Here is a 12,305-nt window from a genome sequence, read left to right on the forward strand (position 1 = left end):
AGAAGGATAGGTATTATCTCTGCTTTAAACGTCTGGTAGAACTCCCCTGGGAAGCCATCTGGTCCTGGACTCTTATTTGTTGGGAGATTTTTGATAACCGATTCAATTTCTTCTCTGGTTATGGGTCTGTTCAAGCTTTCTATTTCCTCCTGATTGAGTTTTGGAAGCGTGTGGGTGTTCAGGAATTTGTCCATTTCTTCCAGGTTTTCCAGTTTGTTGGCATATAATTTTTCATAGTATTCCCTGATAATTGTTTGTATCTCTGAGGGATTGGTTGTAATCATTCCATTTTCATTCATGATTTTATCTATTTGGGTCATCTCCCTTTTCTTTTTGAGAAGCCTGGCTAGAGGTTTGTCAATTTTGTTTATTTTTTCAAAAAACCAACTCTTGGTTTCATTGATCTGCTCTACAGTTTTTTTAGATTCTATATTGTTTATTTCTGCTCTGATCTTTATTATTTGTCTTCTTCTGCTGGGTTTGGGCTGTCTTTGCTGTTCTGCTTCTATTTCCTTTAGGTGTGCTGTTAGATTTTGTATTTGGGATTTTTCTTGTTTCTTGAGATAGGCCTGGATTGCAATGTATTTTCCTCTCAGGACTGCCTTCGCTGCGTCCCAAAGCGTTTGGATTGTTGTATTTTCATTTTCGTTTGTTTCCATATATTTTTTAATTTCTTCTCTAATTGCCTGGTTGACCCACTCATTCCTTAATAGGGTGTTCTTTAACCTCCATGCTTTTGGAGGTTTTCCACACTTTTTCCTGTGGTTGATTTCAAGCTTCATAGCATTGTGGTCTGAAAGTATGCATGGTATAATTTCAATTCTGGTAAACTTATGAAGGGCTGTTTTGTGACCCAGTATATGATCTATCTTGGAGAATGTTCCATGTGCACTCTAGAAAAAAGTATATTCTGTTGCTTTGGGATGCAGAGTTCTAAATATATCTGTCAAGTCCATCTGATCCAATGTCTCATTCAGGGCCCTTGTTTCTTTATTGACCGTGTGTCTAGATGATCTATCCATTTCTGTAAGTGGGGTGTTAAAGTCCCCTGCAATTACCACATTCTTATCAATAAGGTTGCTTATGTTTATGAGTAATTGTTTTATATATTTGGGGGCTCCGGTATTCGGCGCATAGACATTTATAATTGTTAGCTCTTCCTGGTGGATAGACCCTGTAACTATTGTGTAATGTCCTTCTTCATCTCTTGTTACAGCCTTTAATTTAAAGTCTAGTTTGTCTGATATAAGTATGGCTACTCCAGCTTTCTTTTGGCTTCCAGTAGCATGATAAATAGTTCTCCATCCCCTCACTCTCAATCTAAAGGTGTCCTCAGGTCTAAAATGAGTCTCTTGTAGGCAGCAAATAGATGGGTCTTGTTTTTTTTATCCATTCTGATACCCTATGTCTTTTGGTTGGCGCATTTAATCCATTTACATTCAGTGTTATTATAGAAAGATACGGGTTTAGAGTCATTGTGATGTCTGTATGTTTTATGCTTATAGTGATGTCTCTGGGACTTTGTCTCACAGGGTCCCCCTTAGGATCTCTTGTAGGGCTGGTTTAGTGGTGACAAATTCCTTCAGTTTTTGTTTGTTTGGGAAGACCTTTATCTCTCCTTCTATTCTAAATGACAGACTTGCTGGATAAAGGATTCTTGGCTGCATATTTTTTCTGTCTAGCACACTGAAAATCTCGTGCCAATTCTTTCTGGCCTGCCAAGTTTCAAAAGAGAGATCAGTCACGAGTCTTATAGGTCTCCCTTTATATGTGAGGGCACGTTTACCCCTTGCTGCTTTCAGAATTTTCTCTTTATCCTTGTATTTTGCCAGTTTCACTATGATATGTCGTGCAGAAGATCGATTCAAGTTACGTCTGAAGGGAGTTCTCTGTGCCTCTTGGATTTCAATGCCTTTTTCCTTCCCCAGTTCAGGGAAGTTCTCAGCTATGATTTCTTCAAGTACCCCTTCAGCACCTTTCCCTCTCTCTTCCTCCTCTGGGATACCAATTATGCGTATATTATTTCTTTTTAGTGTATCACTTAGTTCTCTAATTTTCCCCTCATACTCCTGGATTTTTTTATCTCTCTTTTTCTCAGCTTCCTCTTTTTCCATAACTTTATCTTCTAGTTCACCTATTCTCTCCTCTGCCTCTTCAATCCGAGCCATGGTGGTTTCCATTTTGGTATGCATTTCGTTTAAAGCGTTTTTCAGCTCCTCGTGACTGTTCCTTAGTCCCTTGATCTCTGTAGCAAGAGATTCTCTGCTGTCCTGTATACTGTTTTCAAGCCCAGCGATTAATTTTATGACTATTATTCTAAATTCACTTTCTGTTATATTATTTAAATCCTTTTTGATCAGCTCATTAGCTGTTGTTATTTCCTGGAGATTCTTCTGAGGGGAATTCTTCCGCTTGGTCATTTTGGATAGTCCCTGGCGTGGTGAGGACCTGCAGGGCACTTCCCCTGTGCTGTGGTGTATAACTGGAGTTGGTGGGCGGGGCCGCAGTCAGACCTGGTGTCTGCCCCCAGCCCACCGCTGGGGCCACAGTCAGACTGGTGTGTGCCTTCTCTTCCCCTCTCCTAGGGGCAGGATTCACTGTGGGGTGGCGTGGCCCGTCTGGGCTACTTGCACACTGCCAGGCTTGTGATGCTGGGGATCTGGCGTATTAGCTGGGGTGGGCAGGCAAGGTGCACGGGGGCGGGAGGGGCAGGCTTAGCTCGCTTCTCCTTAGGTGATCCACTTCAGGAGGGGCCCTGTGGCAGCGGGAGGGAGTCAGATCCACTGCCGGAGGTTTGGCTCCGCAGAAGCGCAGAGTTGGGTGTTTGCGCTGAGCGAGCAAGTTCCCTGGCAGGAACTGGTTCTCTTTGGGATTTTGGTTGGGGGATGGGCGGGGGAGATGGCGCTGGCAAGTGCCTTTGTTCCCCGCCAAACTGAGCTCTGTCGTCCGGGGGCTCAGCAGCTCTCCCTCCCTTTGTCCTCCAGCCTTCCCACTTTCCAAGCAGAGCTGTTAACTTATGACCTCCAAGACGCTAATTTGCGCTTGCTGTCGGAACACAGTCCGTCCGGCCCCTCCGCTTTTGCCAGCCCGACTCGGGGGCTCTGCTTGGCCGGCGAGCCACCCCTCCGCCCTGGCTCCCTCCCGCCAGTCCGTGGAGCGCGCACCGCCTCGCCGCCCTTCCTACCCTCTTCCGTGGGCCTCTCGTCTGAGCTTGGCTCCGGCGACTCCGTTCTGCTAATCGTCTCGCGGTTTTCTGGGTTATTTAGGCAGGTGTAGGTGGAATCTAAGTGATCAGCAGGACGCGAGGTGAGCCCAGCATCCTCCTACTCCGCCATCTTCCTGGATCTCCTGGGTTTTTTTTTTAATTTTTTTTTCAACATTTGTTTTTTTTTTTTTTGGGGGGGGGGACAGAGAGAGACAGAGCATGAACGGGGGAGGGGCAGAGAGAGAGGGAGACACAGAATCTGAAACAGGCTCCAGGCTCTGAGCCATCAGCCCAGAGCCTGACGTGGGGCTCGAACTCACGGACCACGAGATCACGACCTGGCTGAAGCTGGACGCTTAACCGACTGCGCCACCCAGGCGCCCCTCCTGTTTTTTTTTTTTTTTAATAGAGGACAACAAATTTTAGTGACAAGCTCTGGATTTTGTCACTTCGGTTCACTTTTTCATCAACTTTTTGTCATCACTTAAGGAAACCACTCTTGCTTAGGTCCCCCTACCCCTCTGGATGCTCCTTGTCAGTCTCCTTTGCTCTATTGCCTCCTCTCCTCAACATGTAAAGGCAGGGGTCTCTCCAGTTTCACTCTTAGGACAGCTTTGCTATTAATCCTCCTTATTTGAAGTCATCCGGGCCCCTTGCCTTTTTTTTTCTTTAAAGATTTATTTATTTATTTTGAGACAGAGAATGAGACAGGGGAGGAGTAGAGAGAGGGAGAGAGAGAAAATCCCAAGCAGGCTCTGTCCTGTTAGCGCAGAGCCTGATGAGGGACTCAAACTCACAAACCGTGAGATCATGACCTGAGCCAAGATCAAGAGTCTGAAGCTTAACTGACCAAGCCACCCAGGTGCCCAAGTCCCCTTGCTTTTTGATGGTTCCAGAGATGACATCTCCAGTCCCAATATCCCCCACCCCCAACTTAGGCTCATTTGCAACCACCTGACTGGTTTATCTGCTTTGGGAGCTCAAAAACATCTCAAACCAAACGTAGCCAAAGTTAAGTATTGGTTTCTTCTCCCCCAAAATGTGGTTCTCCTGAAGTCTTTTTGACATCAGTAAATGGAAGTCCATTCTTGAAGTTGCAAAGTCATACTCTCAGATTTACCCTGACTTCCTCTGACTCCTCAAATCTAATCAGTCCATCAGAAGGATGTGTTGCCTTAGCCATAGGATTTATCTAGGCTCTTAACACTTCTTTCCTTTCTTCCCATGTGCCCAGTTTGCACCATCAACAGTACTGGGTCTGTCACTCTGCCTCCTTTGCTTAGCTCTATCCCTTTAAAGTCTCTACACAAAAGCCATAGTGATTCTTTTAAAATGTGAATCGTATCATGTTCTATTCCAACTCAAGCCCTCCAGTGACTTCTCAACTCACTTGAAATAAAATCTTATAGACAAGGGGGATTAAGAGTGCCTTTATCATTAGGAGCACTCAGTAATGTATAGAATTATTGAATCATTATATTGTACACCTGAAACTAATACAACACTGTATGTTAATTATATTTCAATAAAATTTTTTTAAAAAATCTTATGGTCCTGTGAAATCAGTCACTTGTTTCCTTTCTGAGTTCAACCGTTACCACTTTCCTCAACACCTACTCTAGTTCAGCCCAGCCAATCTCCCTGCTTTTGCCTTAACATGCTTTAGCCTCAGGACCTCTACATATACTGTTTGCACTCCCTGAAATTTCTTCCTCGAAGAACATTCCTTTTTCCCTCAAGTCACATAAGCCTCTGATCAAATGTCATCTTATCAGAGACACCTTCCCTGACCAATCTCTCTAAAGTGGAACTTCTGCCCCTTCCTTCTCCATTTCTTCCCTTCTTTTTTTTATCACATAAGCCTTATTTCCATGTATATGTACTTCCTACTTAGTGCTTATTGTGTGCCTCTCTCATGAGGGTGTCAGATCCCTACAAACAGGCACTGTGAGTGTTTATTCACTGATAGATCTGCAGTGTCTAAAGCAGTGCTAGTTCATAGTAGTTAACCAAAAAATCAATCAATTGGCCCATCTTGCTTTTTATATCATCCACAGGATTCTCACTCAAAAATAAAGGTCAATGGGAATGGGAACCAGGGGGAAATCAGAAACCCAGCCTTGGAAAAAAAGAGATTTTTTTTTTCAGCTTTGCTCCTTAAATGTGGCATCACATAGGAGCTTAGCTTATTACAAATGCAGATTTGGGAACTTGTCTCAAACCTAATGCAGAAGACTCTTTAGTTTAATGAGTTAATTCAAAGCAGAAGTTGATTTTAATTTTTCCAGACCTCAGTGATGTTATTTGATTCATTTTTGTGGGCATCTGGATGGCTGAGTGGTAGCTGTGTAGACATCCTCAGCTATCCTGGACCAGGCATGCACTTCAACATTGGCTGGGCCCTGGAAATTTGAATTCTAACAAGGTTCCTGAGTAACTTGTATGCACATCAGAGAAGCACTGCCCTAGAGTCCCCCAAATGCACCTCTGTCTTTCCTCAATGAGACACCCTGTCCTATCAGAACAAGATTGCAACCTGCCTTATATTTGACACTGAGTATCCTTCTGTGTCTACTTTCTAGACCTTGTGATTTATAAATGGTTGATAAATGAGAAAAGTGACTTGCATCAGGGAAACTAATAAGACCAGGCACCCTGCTGTCATTCAATTTTTGACATGGGAAAGACCCTGCCCAGGAAAGTCTGCAGAGGCAAAATTGTCACTCACAAGATCATAGTTCCCCTGTCAAGAAGCAGGCTGCCAATTTGCGCCCAAACAAGAGTCCATTGAGAATCACCACAGGCACAACCTTCCCACTGAGTGATCTGAGAAGACGGGAACTTTATGAAACAGAGCTTAATATTCAGATAGGCAGAAGGGAGGCAGTATAGCTGCATTTACACTGTCCCTCGTTTTGTCCCTCAAGTTGTCTTAGAGCAAACATCTTCTCTCCTGATAGCTGCTGTAATTCATATATTTTTATCTTGTCATTGTTCAAATTTGGTTTGCTAAATCATTCTGAGCTTCTCTGACAAGCTGTGGTGCAAGGTCAGAAAGTAACATTTCATACTGATCTGAGATGGTGATTTCAATGTATGTGATTAACTGAGGAGTGCTCTTAGTAGAAGAGAAGTGAAAAAAGTAGGATGGGCCAGGGAAAGAAGCCATGCACCGATGGGGGTTCAGCTCAAGTTTAGACTCAGCCTAATCCCACGGGGAATTCTGGAGCATGCAGGGCACCAGAGATGACATCCCACCTTGAGGCAAAGAGGTTGATCATTCTTACCCTCTTGCAAGTCAGCGGCAAGCTGTCTCCAGAAATTGTATGTAAACTCCCAGACATCCTCCCATGAGGCAACTCTTGCAGACCATGGGCAAATCTCAGAATAAGGTGGGTAGTAGTGAGCTGTAAGCAGCCAATACTCACTGCAGCTGGAGGATAAAGGGCAACTTATGATACTTACTAATAACTATCCATCCATACACCCTTTCTGAATAGTAGTTCCCTCATCTAGATTGGAAATCTGACTGCTGATTCCATGCAAAGAAAAATATTCTTCCAATTTCAGATGTTAGCATCTTTAATTTAATTACCATTTGCTGTTTCAAACACCATGTTATTAACTCATTTAATCCTAACAACAAGTGAATCATCTAAGTGCTATTGGTATTGCTCTTTATTGATGAAAAATTGATGCAGTAAAAGCTTAAGAAATTTGCCCAAAGTACACAACAGAGGTCCACTAGAGTTTAGGCAGTGTAGGCCCAGACTCCTTATTTGTGGCCACCAGACCATGAGACACCAGCTGAATGACCACCACTCTGAGAGGAAACATGGCACCATAAAGCCTCACTCCATGCTAACACATTATAGGTGCCCATTTTATTTGGCTAAGTGAACCAAAATGAACCAAATGAACCGAAAGAAATAAGATTGGATAAAAACATGGATCCCTTTCATCTTGTATACATCAGCTTATGCTGCACAACAGAAGATCCCAAAATTTAGTAGCTTAAAACAGGACACATTAATTTAGCTCTTAGTTGCATGGGTGAACAATTTGGGCTGGGAACAGCCTTGCAGTTCTCCTGTTCTTGGGGGGCTCATTCTTGCATTCTGTGGTCAGCTGCCAGTGATCCAGCACTTCCTCTTGGATTGGTTGTCTAAAAGCTGGAGGGATGGGGACAAGTGTGCCATGTTTCTCTCATCATCTAAGTGGCCATCCTGGGCTTGCTTACCTAGCATCTTGGGCATATTTCAACAAGGAGAATAAGAATATGAAAGGAAGCCTAGGCTAAGAATTGGTACACCATTACTTCTTTGGAATTCTTGTGGCCAAAATAAGTCAAAAGGCCACCTCAGATTCAAAGGTTGAAATTGGCTTCATATTTTGATGGGAGGATCTTCAGAGTCATATTGCAAAGGGGCAAGGAGACTGGGAAAGGAATTATTTGTAACCATTTTTGCTTTCATCAGAAATCTCATTGTGTACCTGTTTGTTATATGTAAATATGCAGTATAAACCCTTCCATCACATTTAGTCCTTTCTTTTTCATACAAAATATTGATAATATTAGATTAGAAAACTGAAAAACCAAATCACTAATGTTAATGACTAACAAAAATCAGTGTACACATCTGAAACAAAAGTCTGCTTCTTGATTCCCTTTTTTCTTTTTCTTCTGCAATATTATAAAAATATCTTATCAGTAGCTCTACAGCCCTACAATAAATCTTTATTTTAAGCAAGATTAAAGTAGATTTAAATGTTATACAATGAAATTTGAGTCTCCCATCCACCCATTCTAGTAACTCATCTTATTCCCAAGAGTGACCAATATCAAAAGATGTGTTTCCAGACATGATCTCCCTGCATGGGCATATACTGTATACACCGTCCTCCACCTTGCTTTTTCACTTAGCACTGTGTCTTAAAGACATTTCCCTATAGCAAAGTTTTAACTCTTTTTATTTTAGAGAAAGAGAGAGAGAGCACAAGAGGGGGAGAAGGGCAGAGGGAGAGAGAGAGAGAGAGAGAGAGAGAGTGTGTGTATGTGTGTGTGTGTGTGTGTGTGTGTGTGAGAGAGAGAGAGAGAGAGAGAGAGAGAATCTTAAGCTCCATGATCAGCATGGACCCTGACATGGAGCTCCATCCCACAACCCTGGGATCATGACCTGAGCCAAAATCAAGAGTCAGATGCTCAACCGACTGAGCTACCTAGGCACCCCAAGTTTTAACTCATTTTTCAAAAATAGTATAGCAGTCCCTCTTAAGTCCAGAGATACTCCATAGATAATTTGCTTATTCCCTTGCAGATAGTTATTTTTACTGCTTTCAGATTTTCTGGTCTTACAGACCATGATGTGGAATGAATTCTTTAGCATATTCCTTTGGATTCACTTATGAGAGAATATTTAGGGAAAATTCAAGACGTGGAATTTATAGGTTAAACCGTGGCCTTTTAAAATTTGAAAGATATGGATTAAATTAAGTACAGTGAGGGTGTGCCAAGTTTACCAATTTTAGACTTCTATAAAAAAGTGCATGCATGTAGGGCTTTTCTACAGGCTCATACAGACAACCCCAGACTTTATGTTTTCATTTAGGATTTTTCAACTTCACAATGCTGCAAAAGCAAAATGTGTCCAGTAGAAACTATACTTCAAATTTTAAATTTGTATCTTCTCCAGGATTAGGGATATGTGGTAAGATATTTTCTTGTGACTCTGGGCAGCAGCAGCCCCAGCTCAATCAGCCATGACATCATTAAGGTAAACAACTGATAATAATCTCATCATAAGTTGAGGAAGATCTATATATTAGCAAATATTAACTTTTTTATCACTGTTCAACGATACCAATTTTAGAGATATTGTCACATGATTGCTTAATTTGCATTTCTTTAAAAGTAAGTGATTGGGGCGCCTGGGTGGCTCAGTCAGTTGAGCCTCAGACTTCAGCTAAGGTCACGATCTCGCAGTTTGTGAGTTTGAGCCCCGCGTCTGACTCTGTGCTGACAGCTCACAGCCTGGAGCCTGCTTCCGATTCTGTGTCTCTCTCTCTCTTTGCCTCTCCCCCGCTCATGCTCTGTCTCTCTCTGTCTCAAAAATTAAGATAAACATTAAAAAAAATTAAAAATAAATAAATAAATAAAAGTAAGTGTCTTTCCAAAATTTATGGACAGTTTATATTTAATTTTGTGAAATGTTTGTTCATATTGTCAACTCATTTTAATATTTTGTTATTTATCTTTCAAGAAAAAGCTTGTGTAAAACTTTAAAATATTTTATATTTTAAAAGCATGTTAAGAGCACTTAACATGAGATCTACCCTTTTAAAAAAGTTTTAAGTGTACATTATTGTTAACTATAGGTACAGTGTTATACAGCAGATCTCCAAGGTTTATTCATGTTGCTTGATTGAAATTCATAACCATTTATTAACTCTTCATTTCCCACTCCCCTCAGGCCCTGGCAACCACCATCCCACTCTTTGATTCTATGAATTTGACTATATTAGAGACAATAAGTCTAATCACGCAGTATTTGTCCTTCTGTGACTTGCTTTTAGCATAATGTCCTCAAGGTTCATACATATTGTCACATATTGCAGAACTTCCTTCATTTTAAAGACTGAATAGTATTCCAATTGTGTGTGTGTGTGTGTGTGTATGTGTGTGTGTATTTCACATTTTCTTTATTTATCTGTTAATGAACATTCAGTTTGTTTCCACATCTTGGTTATTGTGAATGGTGCTGCAATGAACATAGGAATGCTAATATGTCTTCAAGATCCTGATTTCAATTCTTTGGATAAATACCCAGCAGTGGGATTGCTGGATCATATGGTAGTTCTATGTTTAATTTTTTGCAGAACCACCATACTGTCTTCCGTTGCTGCTGCGCCATTTTACATTCTCAACAACAGTATCCAAGAGCAACTATTTCTCTATACCCTTGATCATACTTGTCCTTTGTTTTTTTATAATAGCCATCATGGCAGGTGTGAAGCCAAAATCACAATGGATAAAACTTTTTATCATAAATAAAATGAACTTTTTTGTTCTGACAAATATTACTACTCTTTTGAAAAATGCACTTCATTGAGAGGTATGATATACATTGAAAATGAACTGATCTTAAGTACATATTTCAATTAATTTTGAACAAATATATGCATCTGTGAAACCATCAGACAAATCAAGGTATATAATATTTCTAGCAGTTCATTAATTCCTTAATGCCCTTTTCTAGTCAGTTATCTAACACTTCCATAGAGGTGACCATTAGTTTGACTTTGAAGAAGATAAATTAGTTTTTCCTCTTCTTGAGTTTGATATAAAGTTAACTATACAATATATACTCTTTTCCATGTGGCTTCTCTCTCCAACATGTTTTCCTTTTTTTTTAACAATGATATTTCATTTATCGGTAGTTTGTTGCTTCTTAGTTTGGAGTAGTATTTCATTGTATTTTCCTACTGAAATTTGCTTATCTATTTACCTGTTGGTGGACACATAGGATATTTTGAGTTTTGTCCTATTATGAGCTAGGCAACTATGAACATTCTTGTACAAATCATTTTTGTGCACACATTTATTTCTCCTTGATATCGAAGAGTGGAATATCTAAGTCATAACATAGATTTATTTTTAACTTTATTAAGAAATGCTAATTTCCAAAGTGATTGTGCCATTTCCTATTTCCATTAGCAATGCACGAGATTTCCAGATGCCCCACATATCAACACTCCCTATTTTCAAGCTTTATAATTTTAGATATTTTGACATGTGTATAATTCAATTTCCTTGTGATGTTGTTTTGCATTTAGGTGACAATTAATGAAGTTGATAATTTTTTTTCATGTGTTTGTTGGCCTGTCTTTAGAAAATGTTTTATGATGCTCATTGTTTTGTCTGTTTTAAAGGGGGTCACTTTGGGGGCGCCTGGGTGGCTCAGTCAGTTGAACCTCCGACTTTGGCTCAGGTCATGATCTCACAGTTCGTGAGTTCGAGCCCTGCATCGGGCTTTGTGCTGACCGCTCAGGGCCTGGAGTCTGCTTCAGATTCTGTGTCTCCCTCACTTTGCTCCTCCCCTGCTCACACTCTGTCTTTCTCTCAAAAATAAATAAAGATTAAAAAAAATGTTAAAGGGGGTCACTTTATTTTAGTATTGATTTTTAGAAATTCTTTATTTATTCAGGATATGAAACTTTTGTTATTTGTTGCACATATTTCTTCCCAGTCTGTAGTTTACCTTTTTATTTCCATAATGGTGTCTTAGTTGATTAGAAGCAGATTTTAGTTTTTATAATATCTTACTTGTGAATTTGTTTCTCTTGTGGTTAGTATTTTTATGTCCTTTCTAAAAAAAAATCTGTTTCCTCTTCTTCTATGATTTCTTTCAAGTTAATTTTTGTATATGGTATGTGTCACAGACAACTTTTTCCATATAGACATTCAGTTGTTCCAGCACCATTTGTTGAAAGGTTTTACCATTAAGTTGACTAGATAGCTTGGTTCTATTTTTGAGCTATTTTATCCCATGTTATACTGTTCTATCCTTACAAAAGAGTCACACTGCATACATTACTGTCACCTTTTAGTAAATCTTGAAATCATGTAGTATAATTCCTTTGATTTTATCCTTCTTCCAGAAGGATATTCTAGATATTTTCTGCTATTCTAGATATTTTACAGTTTCATGTGGATTTTAAAACCAGCTTATCGATTTCTACAAGAAAGACTCCTTAAATTTTAATTGTGATTGTGTTGAATCTATAGATCAATTTGGGGGAAATTGATATCTCAATAATTTTGAAACTTTCAATCCATGAATATAGTCTTTCTCTCCACTATTTAGGTCTTTAATTTCTCACAATCTTTTGCCACTTTTGGTGAAGTTTTTCATGTCATTCATTTAAACTTATTTCTAGAATCTGATTTATGATGCTATGTAAATGGAATTGTTTCAAATTATATTATCGGTTGAAGAAGTTCTATTCCCAATTTGCTAAGAGGTTTAATTATACATGGGTGTCAAATTGTATCAAATGATTTTCTTGATCAATTTAGATGGTCATATTCTTATAAAGTGAA

Source organism: Prionailurus bengalensis, chromosome A3 (genome assembly GCF_016509475.1).
Source record: "Prionailurus bengalensis isolate Pbe53 chromosome A3, Fcat_Pben_1.1_paternal_pri, whole genome shotgun sequence".
Lineage (NCBI taxonomy): Eukaryota > Metazoa > Chordata > Mammalia > Carnivora > Felidae > Prionailurus > Prionailurus bengalensis.